This window comes from Sorex araneus, chromosome 9, assembly GCF_027595985.1.
Source record: "Sorex araneus isolate mSorAra2 chromosome 9, mSorAra2.pri, whole genome shotgun sequence".
Lineage (NCBI taxonomy): Eukaryota > Metazoa > Chordata > Mammalia > Eulipotyphla > Soricidae > Sorex > Sorex araneus.
The window spans coordinates 54753261-54774162 of NC_073310.1; the positions used below are offsets into that span (position 1 = coordinate 54753261).

General features: G+C 40.4%; 1 protein-coding gene and 1 pseudogene across 1 annotated transcript in view; both read right to left on the reverse strand.

Annotated features, from left to right (window-relative positions):
• Positions 1 to 20902, reverse strand: part of APBB1IP (amyloid beta precursor protein binding family B member 1 interacting protein) — an 81561-nt gene that overhangs the window by 52270 nt on the left and 8389 nt on the right. The window lies entirely within an intron of this gene.
• Positions 4592 to 4661, reverse strand: LOC129398994 (U6 spliceosomal RNA; annotated as a pseudogene).

The following is a 20902-nucleotide window of genomic DNA, read 5'->3' on the forward strand; positions in this document are numbered from 1 at the left end:
AATATCTGTGCTAAATAAATGCCCTGTGGGAAAGCCAGAGAGATGAAGTAACCAGGACCCCGGGCAGGATTGAGTGAGTAGGCCACAGGTGTGCACAGTCATTGCACCACCAAATTCTGTCTGCTTCAGATCTAGCTGTATCACATGCACACACATACACAGCACACGTGAGACCCATGTTCAATCTTTTACACTGCAAGGAAAACATTTTCTTGGGGGAAAACCAAAATCAGCCCACACATTAAAATTGCAGATTCAAATAAGGAGAAATTAAAGAATTTTCTCAGGTGAGGGCTTACTCTTAGTGGGGAAGCTGTACTGCAGAATCCAGTCACAAATGCAGTGAAAGCTCTGAGGCATGTTGTGAAAAACACGATTGGAAAACAACTAAAAACACTGAATTTTACCTGATTCCTTCAGAGTATTATTTTTTTCAAAATGCAGTGAGATCACTTATCAAGAGGAAGTGGTTCACTGAACAACACATAGTTAAAGGTTCTTGCAATGTTGGTAGAGCAGGGGGAAGCTATGTTTTGTTTAGCTAAACAGGAAACAGAAGCATCTCTGAAATTATACACAGTATTAAACAAAATTAAAACCGTATCCAAAAAAACTACTATGGTGAAATTCCTTGGACCAACTTAAGAAGCTTTGCATAATACACCTGAGATCAGGGACAATTTTAAGAAACAGGCTAACCCACAGTTGTTAGGTTAACCACTAAATGATTAAGATCATTTAATGCAGAGAAAGAGATAGAGACAGAGAGATAGAGAAGAAAGCACCTGTTAGAGAGGCAGGCTGGGGGGTTGAGGGTAGGGGTGATGGGAGGGAACCTAGGGACACTGGTGCTCGAGGGATGGGTATTGGAATACTGTATGACTGAAACCTAATCATTAATACTTTGTAAGTGTCTGTCTCACAGGGATTCAATGAGAAAGTAAAAAAAAAATAATTAAAGAAAAATATGCAACCATGGAACAATACGGACCAACACAACAATCACAAAGGAAACTGTAGCCATGGCAGATCTGCAAAGGTGACGTCATGCAAAAGGAAGAGCCAAGACTGAGCGTTCATTAATGATGAATCAGCAGTGATGAAATTGGGATGAACATATCCTTTTTAATGAAAAATCATGAAATGGCATGGTTTATTTCAATAATTTAAAAACCACTTAAGGGGTGCTCTGGAATACCTTACATATTTGTGACAATATTGACACAGACACAGAAAGAACAAGATCTGTACTGCAAAGTATTTTTAAAAGATTTTAAAAATAGCCTTGGTTCATTTTTAAATTTTTTTCTTTCATTTGGAAAAACGCTCCTTCCTCCTGCTGACCCACTTATCATAGTTATTGTCACTGTCACTGTCATCCCGTTGCTCATCGATTTGCTCAAGCGGGCACCAGTAATGTCTCCATTGTGAGACTTGTTACTGTTTTTGGCATATCAAATACGCCATTGGTAGCCTGCCAGGCTCTGCCGTGCAGGCGGGATACTCTCGGTAGCTTGTCCAGGCTCTCTGAGAGGAATCGAACCCGTGTCTGCCACATGCAAGGCAAATGCCCTACCGCTGTGCTATTGTTCCAGCCACTTATCACAGTATCCTGACAAATTATTGTCCCACCCGTCCTCCATAAACCACTAACCCCAGCCTGAGAGCAAGATGGTTTGGGGGCCAACTACCCCGCCCTCTTCCTAAGTTGCTAGCCTCTGCTTTTTACACCAACTCGCATCTCTTCAATGTTGGCCTTCAAGTGGAGAGTCCCGAACAAGATGGTAGAAGAAGCTAAAGAGCTGAGTAGGTCTCTCCAGTAAGCAGCATGAGACACAGGAACAGGGGCCCACTTCTACACTATGTCTGATAGATGAGTTGTGGGCTAGTTTCACTACGATAGGCATGTGTTGAAAGGAGAGTTTTAAATACTAAGATTTTTCTAAAGTTCCCCATTTATTCTATTTTGAACACCTATGTAATGAATGGGGATCAACTGTAATATCCAACCCAAGTGACGATATAATTTAGGATTCTTTTTTAAAGAGACAAACTAGAGAATAGTCTCAGTCATCTGTAAATACAAATCATGACATTAATGTTCATATGCAAAACTCCTATGAGTAGCTATCTGCATTTGCTCTCTCCTACCTGTCTCTGAGCTGGAGCGATAGCACAGTGGGTAGGGCATTTGCCTTGCACGCGGCTGACCCGGGTTCGATTCCTCTATCCCTCTCAGAGAGCCCGGCAAGCTACTGAGAGTATCCCGCCCACATGGCAGAGCCTGGCAAGCTCCCCATGGCGTATTTGATATGCAAAAAACATAGCAACAAGTCTCAACAAGTTACTGGTGCCCACTCAAGCAAATCGATGAAAAACAGGACAACAGTGCTACAGTGCTACTTGTCTCTAGTTTCTCTTGAATCTACCTTGGTATGTCTCACTGTGTCTCTCCCTTCCCCAACTCCCCACCAGTTCAGTTGAAACCCCAACCGTCAAGGTGATGGTAAGTGGAATGGGAGTCTGCAGAGGTATAACGTCATGAGGATGGGAGTGCTTGAATTCAACATAATTTTTTTTTAATGTGAGATAGACCCTTCCAAAACTGTTCATGATTATGTTTCAGTCATACAGTGTTCCAACACCATCCCTCCACCAGTGTACGTTTCACACCACCAGTGTCCCCAACTTCCCTCCCATCACCTCCCACCCTGCCCACAGCCTGCCTCTATGACAGACACTTCTCTGTCTCTGTCTCTCTGTCTGTCTCTGTTTCTCTCTCTCTCTCTCTCTCTCTCTCTCTCTCCATTGTGGTTTGCAATACAGATACTGAAAGTCAACATCAATTTTATACACCCATGGTTGCATAAAAATTATCAAGGTTAAAAAGAAGAAAAAGGTTAAAGAAGCTCTGTTCTCTGTTCCCTGATGTTCTCAAGTTTATGCAGCCTACCACCTGGTTTGCAGAAAAACATTACTCAATGGTCCTCTGGAAACCCACCTTCTTGAAGAGAACAAACAGAAAGCACAGAAAGTGCCCTTAACTGCCACGGAGGCCACTACTACCCCCTGAACTGTTTCAGTACCTCCACTCCCTAACTTTCTCACACCTTTGGGGGGATGTGGTATCACACATTTTGGGAGAATCTGTTATCTAGTCCAAGAACATCTGAAGGAGATGTCTGGTGTGTGGGCTTACTTTGACCTAGTCTTTGTGGCCACTAGGCCAATTCAGGCAGTTGGGGGTGGCCGGAGCAGATGGCTGTGTGGACCTGACTGAGACAGGAAAGCAGCTTCCTGAATTGCTGGGAGTACGGGGCCACCATGCTGTATCTGTGTGAGTGAGAAGAAGCCTCAGCTTTCTGAGGTCTTGAGCAAGAGAAACATGCCAGAAAACAAAACCACAGAGAAGCACAGAGGAAGTGATGGTGAGGCCTTCTGAAGCCTATTCAGATTAAACATCTTCTTTTCTTCTGGGTTTTGGGCTACACCTGGTGGTGCTCAGGGTTTTACTCCTGCCTCTGTGTTTAGGGATCAGTCCTGACGGGGCTCAGGGACCATAAGAGATGCCAGGGACTGAATCTGGGTCAGTCACGCACAAGGCAAATCCTACCCACTATACTATAGTTCTGGCCTCAGTAAACATTTTCTAAACTTCAGTAAAAAAATTAATTATGTTCTACACAGTCAAGCTGGAGAAAAGACTTAACTAATTATTCCCACAGAAAAACGGAATTCAAGTTCCTCTTCTAATGATCAAATATAAAGTGAAAGTAAAAGATATTAGGTAGGGGCTGGAGTGATAGCAGAGCTGGATTCAATTTCCAGCATCCCATATGGTCCCCCGAGCACCTCCAGGAGTAATTCCTGAGTGCATGAACAAGAATAACCCCTGTGCATTGCTGGGTATGACCCAAAAGCAAAAAAAAAAAAAGATGATATCAGGTAGTTCATTAGCAATAATAAAAATAAGGTGATGAGATTTTATTTGTACTTGGCAATTTCTATCTTTAAAGATCTTTCAAAAATCATTATTTTTTAATCCCCTATATTTTTCTTTGCCTTTCTTTTAAAAAGGGAGCCTTTGTCTAATATTTGTATGGGAGATCCTGAATTTGTTCCTGCAGAACTCACTGTATTATTCTTATTTTTAATTGAATATCCATGACATAGACCATTACAAAGCTGTTCATGATTGGGTTTCAATCATACAATGATCCAACACTGTCCCTCCAGCAGTGTACACTTCCCACCACCAATGTCCCTTGTTTCCCTCCCACCACCCCCCAATACCCCACTTTCCACCCCCAGCTTTCCTCTATGGCAGGCACTTTTCTTCTTTCTCTCTCTCTCCTTTTCCTTTTGTGCATTGTGGGGTGCAATACAGGTACTAAGAGATCATCCTGGTTGTTCAGGGCATTCAGTATTTTTATCAGGATGTAAGGTCAGAGTAACTTTTTAATGGTGGCAGCTTTGGGGTATGGATGTGACCGCTGAGGATTCTGGAAGTACAGGAAGGTGGGGAGAGGTAGCCCATCCCGACCCTGAGAAAGCCTGGAAATTTCAGTTACAAAACTATCATACCCAAATTTTCAGCAGATTATATCACCATGAATTTGCGTGTCATCCTTGCACAGGGGCCATGCTAATCTTCTCTGATGACAGTGACAGTGACAGTGATATCTCCATGAGGTCCATCCTGAGACAGCGGAGTCAGGATGGGGGCATGGCGGCAATTTTGAACTGTGGAAGCAAGCAGCTGCCAGGGGCTCTGCTTGGGCAGGCACCAGTCTGACCTGCCCCCCTCTGATTTACCCTGGTCTGTTAAATCTTGCGTGGGTTCCAGACTAACTGTGGGTTTTCATCTCTTTTGAGATTTTTGGGTCTCTGAAGCAAGGCTGGTAGAAAATCTTACATGGTGGCACTGGAGTTAGTTCACGGGGTGTGTGGGGGGGTGACTGCCAGTGTTCCTAGGAGTACAAGGAAGTAGGGGAAGGTAGCCCATCCCAACTCTGAGAAAGCCTGGAGATTTCAGTCGCAAAACCCGCAAGTTCAAATTTTCAAGAGCTTAATAATAGATCAAGATGTCTATTCTGAGATGGTGGAGTCCAGCTGGGGGCGTGGTGGTGACTTTGGATGGTGGAAACAAGCGGCTGCTGGGGGCTCTACTTGGGCAGGCACCAGGCTAACCTGTGCCCCTCCAATTTACCCAGGTCTGTTCAGCCTTGCGTGGTTCTGAGATTAACGGTGGCTTTTGATCTCTGGAGATTTATTTATGGGTCTCTGAAGCCAGGCCGATAAAGGAGCTTGTATAGCTGAGCCAGACGTGGTTTGTGGTTGTGGCTCTCACCTTTTGGCCATTTAATTTCTTGGGAGATCTGGTACCAAGTTGTAGGCATCTGGCCAGAGCCACAGCGACAATTTTGGGGTATCTGGAAGCCTGAAGGCACCATCAGGCTGCCGATGCACTCTCCCTACAGGTACATGTTGACCTGCTGGTAGCACCATTCTGCCTCCTTTCCCCTCCCTCCCCATCCCCCCTCACTAGATTCATGAGTTTCTGCAGATGCTTCCTCCTCCCTCTAGTTTCTCTTTCAACCTTTACTAAACTCTCCTTTCAGGTGATCATGCTGTCTTGGCTTTAAATACTACATACAACCTGCCAACTCTCAGATTACATCTCTAGCCCAAACTCCTCTGTCATTTCCCATAGTCAAGTACTACTTTGCACAGCCCCTAGCTTGCCCTTTAACTCTTGGATTTTATCTTTTAACTTTCTGCTCATAAAGACTCTCAGCCCCGAGTGCAGACTTTTGGTCTGTAATACCTGTCTACTCCTGTCAATACCCGGAATTAGACTGTATTCCTTTGGGGGAGGTGGAGGCAGGGGAGCTACATCCACCGGTGCTCAGGGCTTACTCCTGCCTCAGGGCTTACTCCTTGCATGGGCAGGGGTCAGGGGACCAGATGATCAAACCTGGATTGGCTATGTGCAAGGCAGGTACCCTATCTGCTGAACTACTGCTCCACTTCCTACACTGTGTTTATTTACTGCTAAATTCCCAATATGCAGAGCAATGTATATATGTGGCAGTCACTGAACGAATATTTTTTTTTTCTTTTTGGGTCACACCTGGCAATGCACAGGGGTTACTCCTGGCTCTGCACTCAGGAATTACTCCTGGCGGTGCTCAGGGGACCATATGGGATGTTGGGAATTGAACCCGGTTGACCACGTGCAAGGCAAACGCCCTACCCGCTGTACTATCGCTCCAGCCCCTGAACAAATAATATTTTTTAAATTAGTATATGGCTAGAAAAATTCAAATGCAATGATGCAGTTAAAGTTTCATGAGGGTAAGGATCACCTTTGTACTAATCATAGTGCCCATGTTGGTCCTTGGTCAGGAAAGACAAAGTATTTGCTGATCAAATGAGTGACTTAAGGGAGAAGGATGGAGGAGAAATGATGGGAAAAAAAGAATGATGAGGAGTGAAGAAGCAACTATAAAAGCTAAAAGGAAGACCAAAAAAGCAGACAGAAACAGATCTCAGGAGCCTGAGTCTTTGGGTTTTTTTTTTTTTTTTTTTTTGCTTTGCTTTTTGGGTCACACCCAGCGAAGCTCAGAGGGTACTCCTGGCTCTGCACTCAGGAATCGCTCTTGGCAGTGCTGGAGGACCATATGGGATGCCAGGGATAGAACCCGGGTAGGCCATGTGCAAGGCAAACGCCCTACCCGCTGTGCTATCCCTCCGGCCCCAGGAGACTGAGTCCTATGCAATTTGGGGTGTGTGTGTGGGGGGGATGGACTCCTTTTTAATCTATTAAAAAGAGGCAAACAATTATATAGCTTCCATGGTGGGTGGCAAGAATAAGGGATGGATGCTGATTAAAAATGGGTGAGAGGGGTGAGAGATGGCTGGAACATGATACTCACTAAGCGCTGATATCATCTTAGTCCCCAAAGTCAAGCTCCAGAAAAGATGAAAACTGAGTTGGCTAGAAAGATCCCATAATGCTCAAAGGGACTAAGAAGTAAAACAGGAAGTGATACAGAGAAATATATTACTTAGGACTTATAAAGAGATCCTTTCAATGGAAAAAATCTGTTGGATTTTTCCAACAATGAAAAATGTGTTGGATTTTCACCATCTAAGGGACAATCTGTCATGGATGTACCAAGTGTCCTTATGGAGTGTGCCAAGATCACAGGATTCTCTTTATAATACTGCTGCCAAAATGTTTAGACTCAGTCTGGTCAAGAGAAATTAAGCTGACAAATCCAAATTGAGGGGCATTCTGTAAAACAACTAAAATGACTAGTCTGGACTCTGAATAGAATAAAAGATATTATTTGGATAATTTGGAAAATTTCAACATGAGATAATTTATCAAATATGTACTATGCAAATTTTCAAATAATTTATCAAATGTGTGCTATGCAAATTTTCAAAAAGAAGCATAGGGAAAAATAAATTAATCCTTTAAAAGCCAGGCAGGCCTAAACTTTAAAAAGCAAACAAAACAGTAAGAAAGAAAGTGAGAATAACAAGTAGGGACAGTTAAGGACAAATTAAGAGAAGAATTATAGAAAATTTCCTGTGCACTGCTGACAATATCAGTCTATCCAATTCTTATAAAAGCCATGTGGGGTTAAATCATATATTACTTGAAGTTTTACAAATGAGAAATTGATGGTCAAGAGTTTGATTAGCCCAAGAAAATGGATTCGAACTCAAGTCCAGTCTCTCGCAATACTACCTCTCCCACTGCCATGATATATAATTTTTGTCAATTATGCATGTATAAATCAAGTACAATAGAAAAGGTGTCTATTGTTCTAACTGCCATTTGGTTAGGCTATCTCTATTAATAGTAGAATACACAACTCAAATCGTAAATATGTTTCCCAAATCATCACTGAAAATGCTACCGAAAAGACAAAGATGGCAAAAACACAGTAAAATTATGAAAATACTCTTTCAGAGGTCAGTCCATGAAAGCAGAAATAGTCAAAGTCCTCAGATTATCATTTTCAAAGTCAAAAGAGACTAAACTATAGCTAAGTATGAAATAAATTTAGACTAAATATGGCTAACTTCTACAGTATGAAAGATAGTTTTCCAGGTAACCATCAAACACTTCAAATTAGAATTTATGATATTGTTTCACTTCCTACAATAGTTAAGATAATGAAAACAAATCTTTGTGTCTAACCAAAGAAGAAATATAGAAAAATTATAAATTTTTGAATAAACCTAAAAATTACACTATAAATTGTAAAGGCTGAAAGAATCAAGAAAATATACAAGCTAGGGTTACAAACAGTTGAACATCTGGCATACTCTATGTGTCTTAGAACCATTTTTGATTCTAAATTTGAAGATGTGAAGTCTCACACTTCATTTGTAACAGAATAACTTCATGTGTAACTTTATGAGCAACTGTACACAGTATGTCCTAAAATGTTTCTGAGGGGGATGGAGAGATAGTACACAGGTCAGGGGGGCATGCTTTGATCCCTGACACTATAAGGCCTGAATAGCATCACATTAAACTATTTATCCCAATTGGCTAAGTATGGTGGAGAGGGACCCCCACGTCCCATGAGCACTGCTGGGATGCTTCTCTTACCCTACAAAAAAGTTTCTGAGGGTTGGAGATGTGGCTCAGGAGAGCACATGCCTTGCATGAGTGAATTTCTGGCTTTGATTTCCAGCATTCTACACACATATAAAATAACATACCTTAAAATGAAACAAAAAATATTTTTGAGCCCTTGATGCATTTTCTACTTCCAAGAAGAAAATGTTAATACACTAGAGACTAAAATCTGATAATGCTGGACATTCTCGAGATGAGAATTAAGAGATGCCCTTTAGTGTTAACCACACAGAAGTCCTTGGTTATCTCAGGGGAAGGGGGCCCCCCCGATGAGGGTGGAAGCCAAGTAGAGAGGCCTCAGAAGTGAGTGGGAAACAGAGATAAGTACACAGACAGAAAAGGTGGAGATTACGTGGCCCACCCCAATTGTAAAATGCCTTCCTCTCATCATTCAGAATTCTTCCAAAGTCACTTTCATGGCTCCACACCTCTTCCATGAAGAGAGGCTACACCATCATTTGACCAGTGTCCTATTGTTAGAAATTCATTGTATGCTGTTCTTCATAAGAGATTATTTGAACCAGATGTTTTCATTTGCAGAAAATTTATATGTGGCATGATTTGCAGATAACACTGAAAATATAAAAATTACTGTCTTCCTACGAAACAAAGGATGGTCTGTTTTTGCATCATGGTCAATGTTCTGCACCTGGTGACCCAAACTCCAGAGGACCATGTTGATAAAATAATGATCATGTGAGGCACACTCTGAATGAACAAGCTTGAGCAGTCTGTGGACCACTGTGCCATTTTCTCTTATTTGCAAATATTTGTGGCCATTTCTGCAACTATGTGTTTCCAAAATATATTAGGGTGACAGATACCATGGAGAAGTTTTACCCAAGGAAAATCAAAGGTACAATTAAGATTTTTTTTTTTAGTGGCAGTCCAATTTCACTCTTTTGCTTGGTCTCTGTAAATTTTTCCTATCTTCAAAGCTTCTATTGACAATACTTTTCCCTAAAATTAAAACCCAAGGCATCTAATATTTTTCTCTAAAACTACCTTCTGCTAGGAGTTGGGGTGCAATGAGAAGGATTCTATTTTGTGTGAATGTCCCTTGTGAGGGACTCACACACCAGCAAACTGCAGAACAGAGTGAAGAAGACAACCCTTTCCCCCATCTCCACTTCCACCCAAGGGATATGAAGAATATAGAGTCAGAATTTCCGGTGTCAAACCCAGTTCTGTCACTCGTTGGAACTGCTCTGTAACCCTGGGCAAGCTATTTAATTTTTCAGTGTTTCCATTCTCATTTCTGAATAAGGTGTGATAGTAAGCTACCTTATGGGGTCAAAGTGAGAATTTTAAAAAGTAATGCCCATGCAGACTTGGCTCAGGTCTGAGAATTTCAGCATGTGTAGGTCCTAATATTATTGAAGTGGCTCTGTGGCCAGTTTTGGCTTCTTGGACGGATGATGTGCATGGACCCAGGCTGAGGTTTCACACCCCAATCATGGTTTTGGAGAGGAAGATGGCAGTGCCTACAACATGGCAATTGGATTCAACATTCTCTTGACCAACACTGTGCTTCCTAACCCATGCCTTCCCCACTGGGTCCCAAGATAGTCTTGGCTGAAGTTTTTGGGGAAGGCGATGACATGGAACTCACCCAATACTCAAGAATACTCAATAACTCAGCCAATACCCAAGAAAAGCCAGAGAGAGCCTATGAACTAGAGCTGCAGGTATACCTTAGAAGGTGACTAGAGAAGGGATTGTTACATCGATCCTGTGCAAACAACAAATCCATTTCTCAGCTGTACCCCTAGGTTGGTATGGCTTAGAGACATAGGCACACACATACACAGTAGTCTCTTGCTATTTTCACATAAATGTATTTACCCATTATTTATTTTTATACCATGACTTTTCAATTCTGAATTTATTAATTATTCATTAGCTCAAGGTAGAGGGATCTTGAAACACTGGTGGGGTATTAGTGTAGTAGTTCTGCAACTATAAAGTTACAATTTCAATATTATTGTACCAGGATACTTTAGTTGATTCATTATTAATTGCAATGAATTGTATTACTAAAATATGCAAAACATTATGCCAATATTGATTAGCAAACTTATTTTGACCAATTTAGGAGATATTTACCAACAGTCTAAAATGAGCAAGAATCTTTACCATAAATAATAATATCTCAATGGTTCATAAGTTGGTCTTAAGCTCCTCAGAACCAGTAGCATAATAGCTAGAAAAATGAGTTCTGTAAAAGACAGAAAATTCCCAATCCAACTAGCCAACTAAATAGCTAATCTATGGAGAGTGGGAAGAGAATTTCCAAATTTAGTGAAGGTCACTAAGAACTCTCAGGTGTTCCCCATTTCTAGCACAAAGCTCTGTTGTATTCATCAAAGAGCACTCAGGGAGGGCTAACCTGCACATATTATTATCAAAATCAAAGGGGGAAATGACCTGTCCATAAGCCCCCACATTCATCCTACACTGTAGGAAGCCAGATGTAGGAAGCCATATTTTAATCCTGGCTCTTATCTTCAAGTAAGGCAGAGCCTGGCACTTCTCAAACAGGGGCCTAATTAAAATTTCTCTAACAAGGTTGCCGTTACTGACCTGACTGACCTTACCATTCCACTAGCCGATACCCGTGCCTGACATGATAGATGATTGACTACTGCTTGTACGGGGTCCGGGCACACATATCATACCACTGCATGCCTCCCAGCAGGCAAGTATAAATACTGTAGCTGCCAGTGAATAAAGCTCTCTCTCTCTCACTCTCTCGCCCTCTCCTCTTCCTTGTTGCTTTCTGTTTCTGTGTCTGTTCATTCGGCTGCGTCCCCTCCTCAGCCCCAGGAAGGGTCCTACCTGCTGGACAGGGCGGGGTCCTCACACTACACACGGCCTCCCAGTCAAGAAAGAGCCCTACTGCAGCTACCAATGCATCCACATCACCTTCCCCTCAATTCACACTAGGAATCAATAGCCAAGGGCCATGAAATAGTAGGAGAAAATAAGAGCATGGGAACATCGAGCTAAAATAAATTCAGAAAACTGATCCTTAAGGAAAAAGAAGACAATGAAAGCAATGTAAGAGATTTTTTAAAAATTCTAGTTAAAGTCTTCAGAGAGATAAGATGACAAAGCAATGCGAATAAGTTGCAATTTATAAAAAGCAATCCGGTAACAAAAAAAAAAAAAGAAAGAAATCAATCATCACTACTAATATAGATGTGAAAATCTCAAATAAAATTTTAGAAAAATGGCTCCAGAAATATATTAAAAGGAAAGAACAGCCAGTGATGCAAGAATAGTTTCTCATTAGGAACTATATTAATTTAGTATATATAAATATTAAATGAGGGCTGGAGAGAAACTACAGCAGGTAAGGTGCTATTCTAACGTAAAGAGCATACAAATAACGTACAAATAACATAAAGCATACAAATCAGAATCTCATCATTATTGTCACTACTTTATTTTGTTCTCATGGTTTTTGATGGTGAAAGTCCAGAAAGAAGATCTCAAATATACAGATATTCTGGCAGTTTTTGGAAAATCTTTATTCTATAGAGTTAGATGATAATTATTTTTGTTTTGGCAGGTCCTGTGGTTTCTGTCACAACTATTCAAGCCTTCCACTGCAAGGAAATGCTGCCATAAAAAATAGTTGGACAAACTTGGCTAAACTCAACAAAATTTTATTTACAATAGTGGAGTGATAATATTGCCTACAGAGATGATGCAAGAGAATCAAGTGAAAAAGGAAAGTTGCTGAGAGAGTAGTTTACTGTAATATATACAGCAGCCCATTGTTGCCAGCAGCAAATATCACAAAATACAATGTCAAAAGGATCAAACTTGCAATAGCAACTAATTTTCATGTCTGAAGATGAGATTACAGCATTATTGGAAATTTAAAACAATCTAATGGGTATTGGATATTGGGAAATGGTATTGATCGGAACATCCTCTGACTGAAACCAAATAATGAGCAACTTTGTAACTGTGTATTTCATGGTGATTGAATTAAAAAAAAATCTACACAATTAATAGAGGCAGAGTTAATTTCTGTGATGTACTCATTTTCTGTTACCACGAAAATTAATGGTACTGAATATTAAAACAACATAATTAGGTAAAATAAATAGGATATGAACAGTTTACAGTCTAATACTTCAATAATGTAAGAAAACCAAGGCATGGAAAAAACTGTAGAAATAATAGATCCACAATGAAAAATAGTGCTTGTTTTAAGAGTATTAATACGTGTCTTTTATTTTCCAAATGTCTTATATTTATTAATATAATTTGTATTATATTAATTTATATATTAATATAATAATTAATGCATTATATTTTGTATTAATTTATAATTTGTTTATTTAAAACATTTTTAGACAGTTATTTGCATAGTTGATTATAATGGATTCTCAGGCTCACAATATTCCCTCTCCCATCCCATCACCACTGTACCCCCATCCCTCCACCACTTACCCCATATTCACTCCCACTACTAACCTAACTTCTTGACAGAGAGATTTTTTGGGGGGTGTCCACACCGAGCAGTGCAGGGATTACTCCTGGCTCTGTGCTCAGAGATCTCTACTGGTGGGCTCAGGGAACCATATGTGATACCAGGTATTGAACCCATGTCGGCCACATGCAAGGCAAGTGCTTTATTCACTGTAGTATAATTCTGGCTCATTTTTAAGTTTAGTTATTGTAGTTTAGGTTCCATGCTTAAGGTAGTGTTTAGTGGTTTAGATATACAAAGATACTTCACCTCTACACTGTAGGTTGGTCCAAGGTCCTTAATCCTTGGTCCTATGTTACTTCCAGAATCAGAATCCCTCTTTGTACTTCCTCTATCCTCCATAATTTAAAAGACTGAACAGTCATATTTGGTTCCAAGTTCATAAAAGTGACTCAAACATATACTAGCAAAACAAAGGTTAATGCATATATACACATATGTTCAACTTTGTACATATGCAACATATACATAATATTGTAAACTGATACATAATTAAGATAAATTTATGTACATGTAAAGTGTGTGTTGGCTTGATACATTTATATAATGCACTATTATTTCTACCATAGTGTCAGAAACAAATCGATGAGCAACGGGATGACAGTGACAGTGTCAGAAAATACCTCTATCACATTGCATAACTATCATCTTATTTATTTTTGTGATAAGAATGACTGATCTGGTCTCTTGAAGCAACTATGAAGTTTGTAATTCAAAATGACTATAATCAGTTACACAGGCGGGTTGGGGGGCTGGGGAGGTGGGGGGGTGGAGGGAGGTATACTGTGATTCTTGGTGGTGGAATATGTGCACTGGTGAAGGGATGGGTGTTCGAGCATTGTATAACTGGGACTTAAACCTGAAAACTTTGTAACTTTCCACATGGTGATTCAATAAAAGAATAAATTTTTAAAAAATGACTATAATCACTATCTTCCTCATTAGATCATCTGGTCTAATTTATATATTGGTTAAAACAGTAAATATTTAAATATTTCTTCATTTCCCCATCCCTCAACCAAAAGAACTTAGCTTTCTGGTCTCTGTTTTTTACCAGTTTAATAGATTTTGTAGATTTTACATGTAAGGAAGACCATATAGTATTTTTCTGACATCTCATTTAGCATAATGCCCTTAAGGATAACTCATATATTTTTTTATTTTTATTTGTTTGCTTTTGGGCTACATCCAGCAGAGCTCAAGGCTAACTCTTAGTTCAGTGCTCAGGGATCACTCTTGGCAAGTTTGGGGGAACACATGAGATGCTGGGGATTAAACCTGGGTTGGCCACAGGCAAGGCAAGCACCCTATCTGCTATACTATATGTCCTGCCCTAAGGATCACTCCTGTTGTCTACGGTGTTACAAAGGGAAAATTTTTCTTTCTCCTGACCGTATGCTATTCTAGTGAGTGTGTACCCTAGCTATATCCATTTTTTGTTAGTGGATTTAATTTCACGTCTAGGGTTTAAGAATAATACTTCAATGAACATGAGAGTGTAAATATGTATGTGATATCTTGCTTTTATTTATATTTTTATGTGGGCCTACTGGAATTGCTGGACCATCTGGCAGTTTTATTTTAAACATTTGAGGAACTTCCATACTCTTTCCCACAGTGACCACACAAATTTACATTCTCATTCACTGTGCACAAGAGTTCCTTTTTCTTTACATCCTTTACCAATATCTGTTATAGCTCAAAGTTTTATTTTGACAGTGATTCTGCTGGGTTTTGTTTTTTTTTGCGGGGTGGGGGAGGTGAGGGGCACACCTGGTGGTGCTCAGGGATTACTCCTGGCTCTGTACTCGGGAATGACACCTGGCGGAGCCCTGGGTACCATATGGGATGATGGGGGTTGAACCCTGGTTGGCTGCATGCTAGGCAAGCATCTAACCCACCGTACTACCTCTCCAGTCCAATGAGTATATTTTTGCAATATTTTTGGTTTTGTTTATTTTGGATTTGGACATCACCAGACTGTGCTCAGGGTTTACTCCTGGCTCTGTGCTCAGGAATCATTCCTAGAGATATGATGTGCTTAGGGATGGAATCGGGATTGAACCTAAGAAGGCTAGTACCCGAATCCCTGTACTCTCTCTCAGGACCCTCATTGCAATTTTGATTTGTATTCTCAATGAGCGATGTTCGGTACCTTTTCACCTGCCTGTTGGCCATTTGTTTTTTGTTTTGTTTTGGGGTCACGGCTGGCTGTACTCAGGGGCTACTCCTGGCGGGGCTCGAGGAATCTATGGGATGCTGGGGATCAAACCTGGACACAAGGCAGGCACCATGCCCTCTGTAGCTCTCAGGGCCCTGTTGGTCAGTTGCATATCTTGGGGATCTGTTTCTGATCTTCTGCCCATTTAACTGGATTGTTTGCATCTTGTTATAAAAGTATGTAAGTTCTTTGTATACTTCAACTCTTTATTCGGTACATGGTTCACAAATACTTTTTCTCATTCCACTCTATGGATTGCTCACAAAAAAAAGGGCAAAGAAACTCTTTCCTACTCCATCCCTCTGTACTGGGAGTTCCTGTTCTGAAACACCGCCAGGGCCAACTGGAGGGCAACTTGACATAGAAAGTTTCTATGACAGTACCTTATCTTCTTCTTCTTCTTCTTCTTCTTCTTCTTTTTTTTTTTTTTGGTTTAGGCTCTTAAATTTTCTTAGAAAAGAAAATGTGGAGAACTAAAATTACCCTTCGCATATTGCGTCTAGTTGGGTGATTTCAGGATGGCTCTTTTCATTGAAAAATACTAATTTTTCAAATTAGTTATTGGGTTTTCTTGCTTTAAATCAAAATTCTATTAGCTTACTGTTGGTTTGCAACTCTCTATGTTTCACACAGGTCTGGGTGTCTAAGACTCACCACACTGATGACCAAGGTTGTAATGCCCTTCCGTCATCATAATGACCTCCACCCTTGCCATCCTTTACAGCCCACCCTTCTGGTAACCATGTTTTCCTGACTGATTTTAAAATAGCATTTTTTTTCTTTTTGGGTTATACCTGGCGATGCACAGGGGTCAATCCTGGCTCTGCACTCAGGAATTACCCCTGGCGGTGCTCAGAGGACCATATGGGATGCTGGGAATCAAACCTAAGTCGGTCGTGTGCAAGGCAAATGCCCTACCTGCTGTGCTATTGCTCCAGCCCCCAAATAGCATTATTTTTAAATTAATTAAAATAGGGCCACTCTTTTTCAAAATTTTCATCGAATCACCATGAGATACAGTTACCAAGCTTTCATGTTTGAGTTTTAGTCATAACAATGATCAAACATCCATCCCTCCACCACCAATGTCCTCAGTGGCCCCCACCGTCCCCATCCCAACCCCTGCATCTATGGCAGACAATTTCAATAGGGCCACTCTTCTTGGCAGAGGTCAGTCAACCTGACATATAGGCTGAGAGTGCTAGGGATAGAACTCAGGGTCTCATACGTGCTAGGCATGTGCTCTACCATTTAGCTATCTCCCCAGTCCCTGTCTGTCTGCTTGTTTGTTTTTGCTGCATCAGCAACTGAATTCAGAGCCTCTTGAATGCAAGGAATGTACTTTACTACTAAGTCAGATCCACAGCACGCTAAAAAAGGTAGATATAGATAAATAGATGGGACCTGAACACCAGTGATACTCAGGGTTTCACTGATGCTCTGTGCTTAGGGGTCACTCCTTGAGCTGTTCAGGAGACTATATGCAGTGCCAGAAATAAATGGAATCAGCAGCCTTTAATGTAAGTGTCTTAATCTCTGTACTATCTCTCTGTCCCATAAAAAGGGTATTTTATTTGTTTATTTTTTGTTGTTATACTCAGTAACTTTCCAGGGAGTCTTTTCTAGCCACTAGCTAATTTTTTTCTTTATTTCTCTGGAGGCAACAATTGCAAATAAGGACTTAGCATTATTTGTCTTGGTTCAGAAATGATTCATCATTAAAATCTCTACTCAAGAATATATTATATGTATATATAGACACAAAAGTTATTTTGAAGACTAAACTACATGAAAATAGTACTAAATATTTGGTTTATAAATTCTGACATACCAACCATAACACTTCCTCTCTATTCTGACCTGATTAGTGGGAATTTAGCACTGTCGTCCCATTGTTTATCAATTTGTTTGAGCGGGCACCAGTAACATCTCCATTGTGAGACTTGTTACTGTTTTTGGCATATCAAATACGCCATGGGTAGCTTGCCAGGCTCTGTCGTGCAGGCGGGATACTCTCGGTAGCTTGTTAGGCTCCGAGAGGGATGGAGGAATTGAACCATGGTCAGCCAGGCAAACACCCTACCTGCTGTGGAAATAAATACATTATTGAGGATTCTTAAAAATCAAGTATGTTAGGGGTTGGAGCAGGTATGTACAGCATAGGGCATTTGCCTTGCATGCCACCAACCTGGGCCCAGCAACCCATATGGTCCTCTTGAGCACCACCAGGAGTGATTCCTGAGTGCAGAGCCAGGAGTCAGCCCTGAGCATTGCCAGGTGTTGCTCCAAAAAAGAAAAAAAAAATCATGTATGTAAAAAATGTCTAATCTAATACTGAAAAAATAAGATACTTACTAAAAGCAAGTCATATGCTCTAACATAGCAATAAGCTTCCAAAGAGAAATCATTTAGCCTATTTCCCTGTCCAAAATATTATTCAAATATGAATGAACAAAGTAGCAAATGAAATTTAAAGAATCTTGAAGAAAATTTCACTAACAATTTTTGGACCAGAGGAAAAAATTTCAAAAAAAATTTTAAACCACCTAGAAAATACATTCTCCCCACACTTTCTGCCACCATACCCACACACTCACTTTATTTTATTTTATTTTTTTTCATATTTATGTCTTTTATTGATTCACTGTGCAATACAGTTACAAAGCTTTCATGTTTAAGTTTCAGTTATGCAATTATTGAACATGCATCCCTCCACCAATGCACATTTTTCACCACCAATGTCCCCAGTATGCCCACCCATCGTACCACTCCCCCTGCATCTATAGCAAACAATTTCCCCCATACTCTCTCTCTACTTTTGGGCATTATGGTTTGCCATACAGATACTGAGTAGATCCTGTATCTACTTTCAGCACACCTCTCCCATCTCAAATGATCCTTCCATCAATTACTTAGTGATCCCTTCTATATTCCAGCTGCCATCTCCAGGCTCATGAGATAGGCTTCAACAGTGAAGCAATCTTCCTGGCCCATGTCCTTCCGTGTCAGTCTTCTATGTCTGTCTCTCTCTCTGACTCATTTCACTTAGCATGATACTTTCCATGACCATCCATTTATAAGCAAATTTCATGACTTCATCTTTCCTAACAACTGCATAGCATTCCACTGTGTAGATGTACCAAAGTTCCTTTAATCAGTGTCTGTTAACTGATTAAGTTCCTTTAATCAGTGTCTCGGCCACTTGGGTTGTTTCCACATTCTGGCTATTGCAAACAGTGCTGCAATAAACATACAGGGACAGATGTCATTTCTACTGTTCTTTTTTGCACCCTTGGGATATATTTCCAGAAGTGTTATTGCAGGGTTATACCACACACTCACTTTAACCAGAGTCATAATTTAAAGAAAATTTTGGAGGAAAATGTGAGAGATTTCCACAGTGACAAAAGTTAAAGCAAGACAGTAAAAGTATCGGGGGATAAAGATAATGGAATGTAGAAGTATATTCAAGACTACTAAACCTTATACTTTCTGATCTATCCCAAATGGAAAAGGTAAAATGAAACAGTCTTATTTTGTTTTTGCTGGCATATTATAGTACATGTATACATTGTACTTGTATTTTTTGTCTCTGGACTTTTCTAGACAAGTTTTCAGTGAAAGCTCCAAGTTTCTCAGCCAAACCTCCAAGGCCTTTACTGTAAAGGCCTTTTTTTACTTATATCTTCCATTTCTTTCATCTTCCTACTATCCAAATGTATTTAGGCGGTGAAAAAATACATAATTTCATAAATATGAATAAAGGAGTATTTCTCATCTGGGGGTTCATGTGGCCCACACAGGATATTTCAAGGAGTCTCAGGTGAAAATTACGTTAATGGGGTGTGGGAGGCACAGCATGAAACTAGGGGCCCACCCAGTAGGATGGGGAGCCACAGGAAGGTCAAAAGGGGGTCACTGTTGGCAAAATGTTGTGAAACACTTAGCCTTTTGTACCTACTTTACCACTAATAACTGACTTCAGAACATTTTATCTGTTGATGCCTTGATATAGAAGAAAATATGTGAAGATAGGGCTAGGTTCAGCAGTGATAAGGGTACCAAAAAAATCACAAGACTGTACTTGTATTTCTTTGTCTCTGGACTTTTCTAGATAAGTTTTCAGTGAAAGCTCTGTAATATGATTAAAGTTCTCTGCATATTCAGTAAAAATATACTAAATCATTCATACAATGTATGTAGCAGCAAAACAGGCTCATGATCAAACAAAAACAAAATACCTTTGCAAAAAGACAAACATAATAGAGATGCTAAGAAAAACAGTATATTTCTAACAGTATATTTCTAGCTTATTGAATAGTCATAAATGTATCATAATTTTAAAAGTGGGCATTTTAGTTTACAATGACATGGTAATTGTTATATGAACTACAACCTCCAGAAATTGACTCTGTACCTGATGATTTGGTTGTTTGAAGTTCTTGAGGTTTGGGGTTGTTGTTGTGGTTTAGTGTGTATATGTTTTCAACAAAGTTTGATTTCCGTGCTATGTTGATCATTAAACTTGTTATGGAGGGATTCAATCTAAATCAGTTTTGCTGAAGTGTGCAAATAATAAATTCTCTGCAGGAGCAATAATAAATTGATCCAGAATCTGTTCGTATTAACATTGGCTTACAGGAGAATCGTACTGACTCTTTCTTTCATAATTATATGTTTACAAAATACAGAGCCAGGAGTAAACCCTTGGCGCAGAGCCAGGAGCCAGCCCTTAGCACAGCTGGATGTGTGGCAAAGTCTTTACCCTCTGTGTTATCTCTCCAGCCAACTGGCAAAGAACTTGAATTTCCTCTGACATTTGGCTGTAGTTCCTGAGCGGCACAAAGTTTTGCCACTTAGGCCCCAGACTGACAGCTCATGGCTGACCTGCAGCTCGATTCCCGGCTTCCCATATGGTCTCCTGAACACCACCAGGCGAATTCCTGAGTGCAGAGCCAGGAGTAAGCCCTGAGCATTATCAGGTGTGATCTTCCCTCAAAGTAAAAAAAGAAAGTAGTTTCTCTTCCCTTTACAAAGTTTCTTTTGTGTTTTTTTTCTTTTGGCATTTGGGGTCACATCTGGCAGTGCTCAGGGGTTCCTCCTGGCTCTACACTCAGGAATTACTTCTGGTGGTGCTCTGGGGACCATATGGGATGCTGGGGATCGAACCCGGGTCAGCCGTATGCAAGGCACATGCCCTACCTACTGTACTCAAACCTGCCCCCTCCCCTTTACAAAGTTTCTTAACCTCTGTTATTTATTTCTTTTTCTCCAGAAATTCAGTCCTACTCTCAACACCAGGCCCACTCAAGACCCACTGGGGGCATCTCCAGTGTTTTAGCAGCAGAGTTAGAAACATTGTTTGCCAGCTCCCACAGCCTGATGGTACCTGTCCCTGTACAATTTTCTCAACTGCTGCTGGGGGAAAAGATTGGTACTCCAATTCTTTTAGTGTGCTGCAGAGTGCTTTGGTGGCACTGAGAATTAAAGATATAATCGATTGGATAAT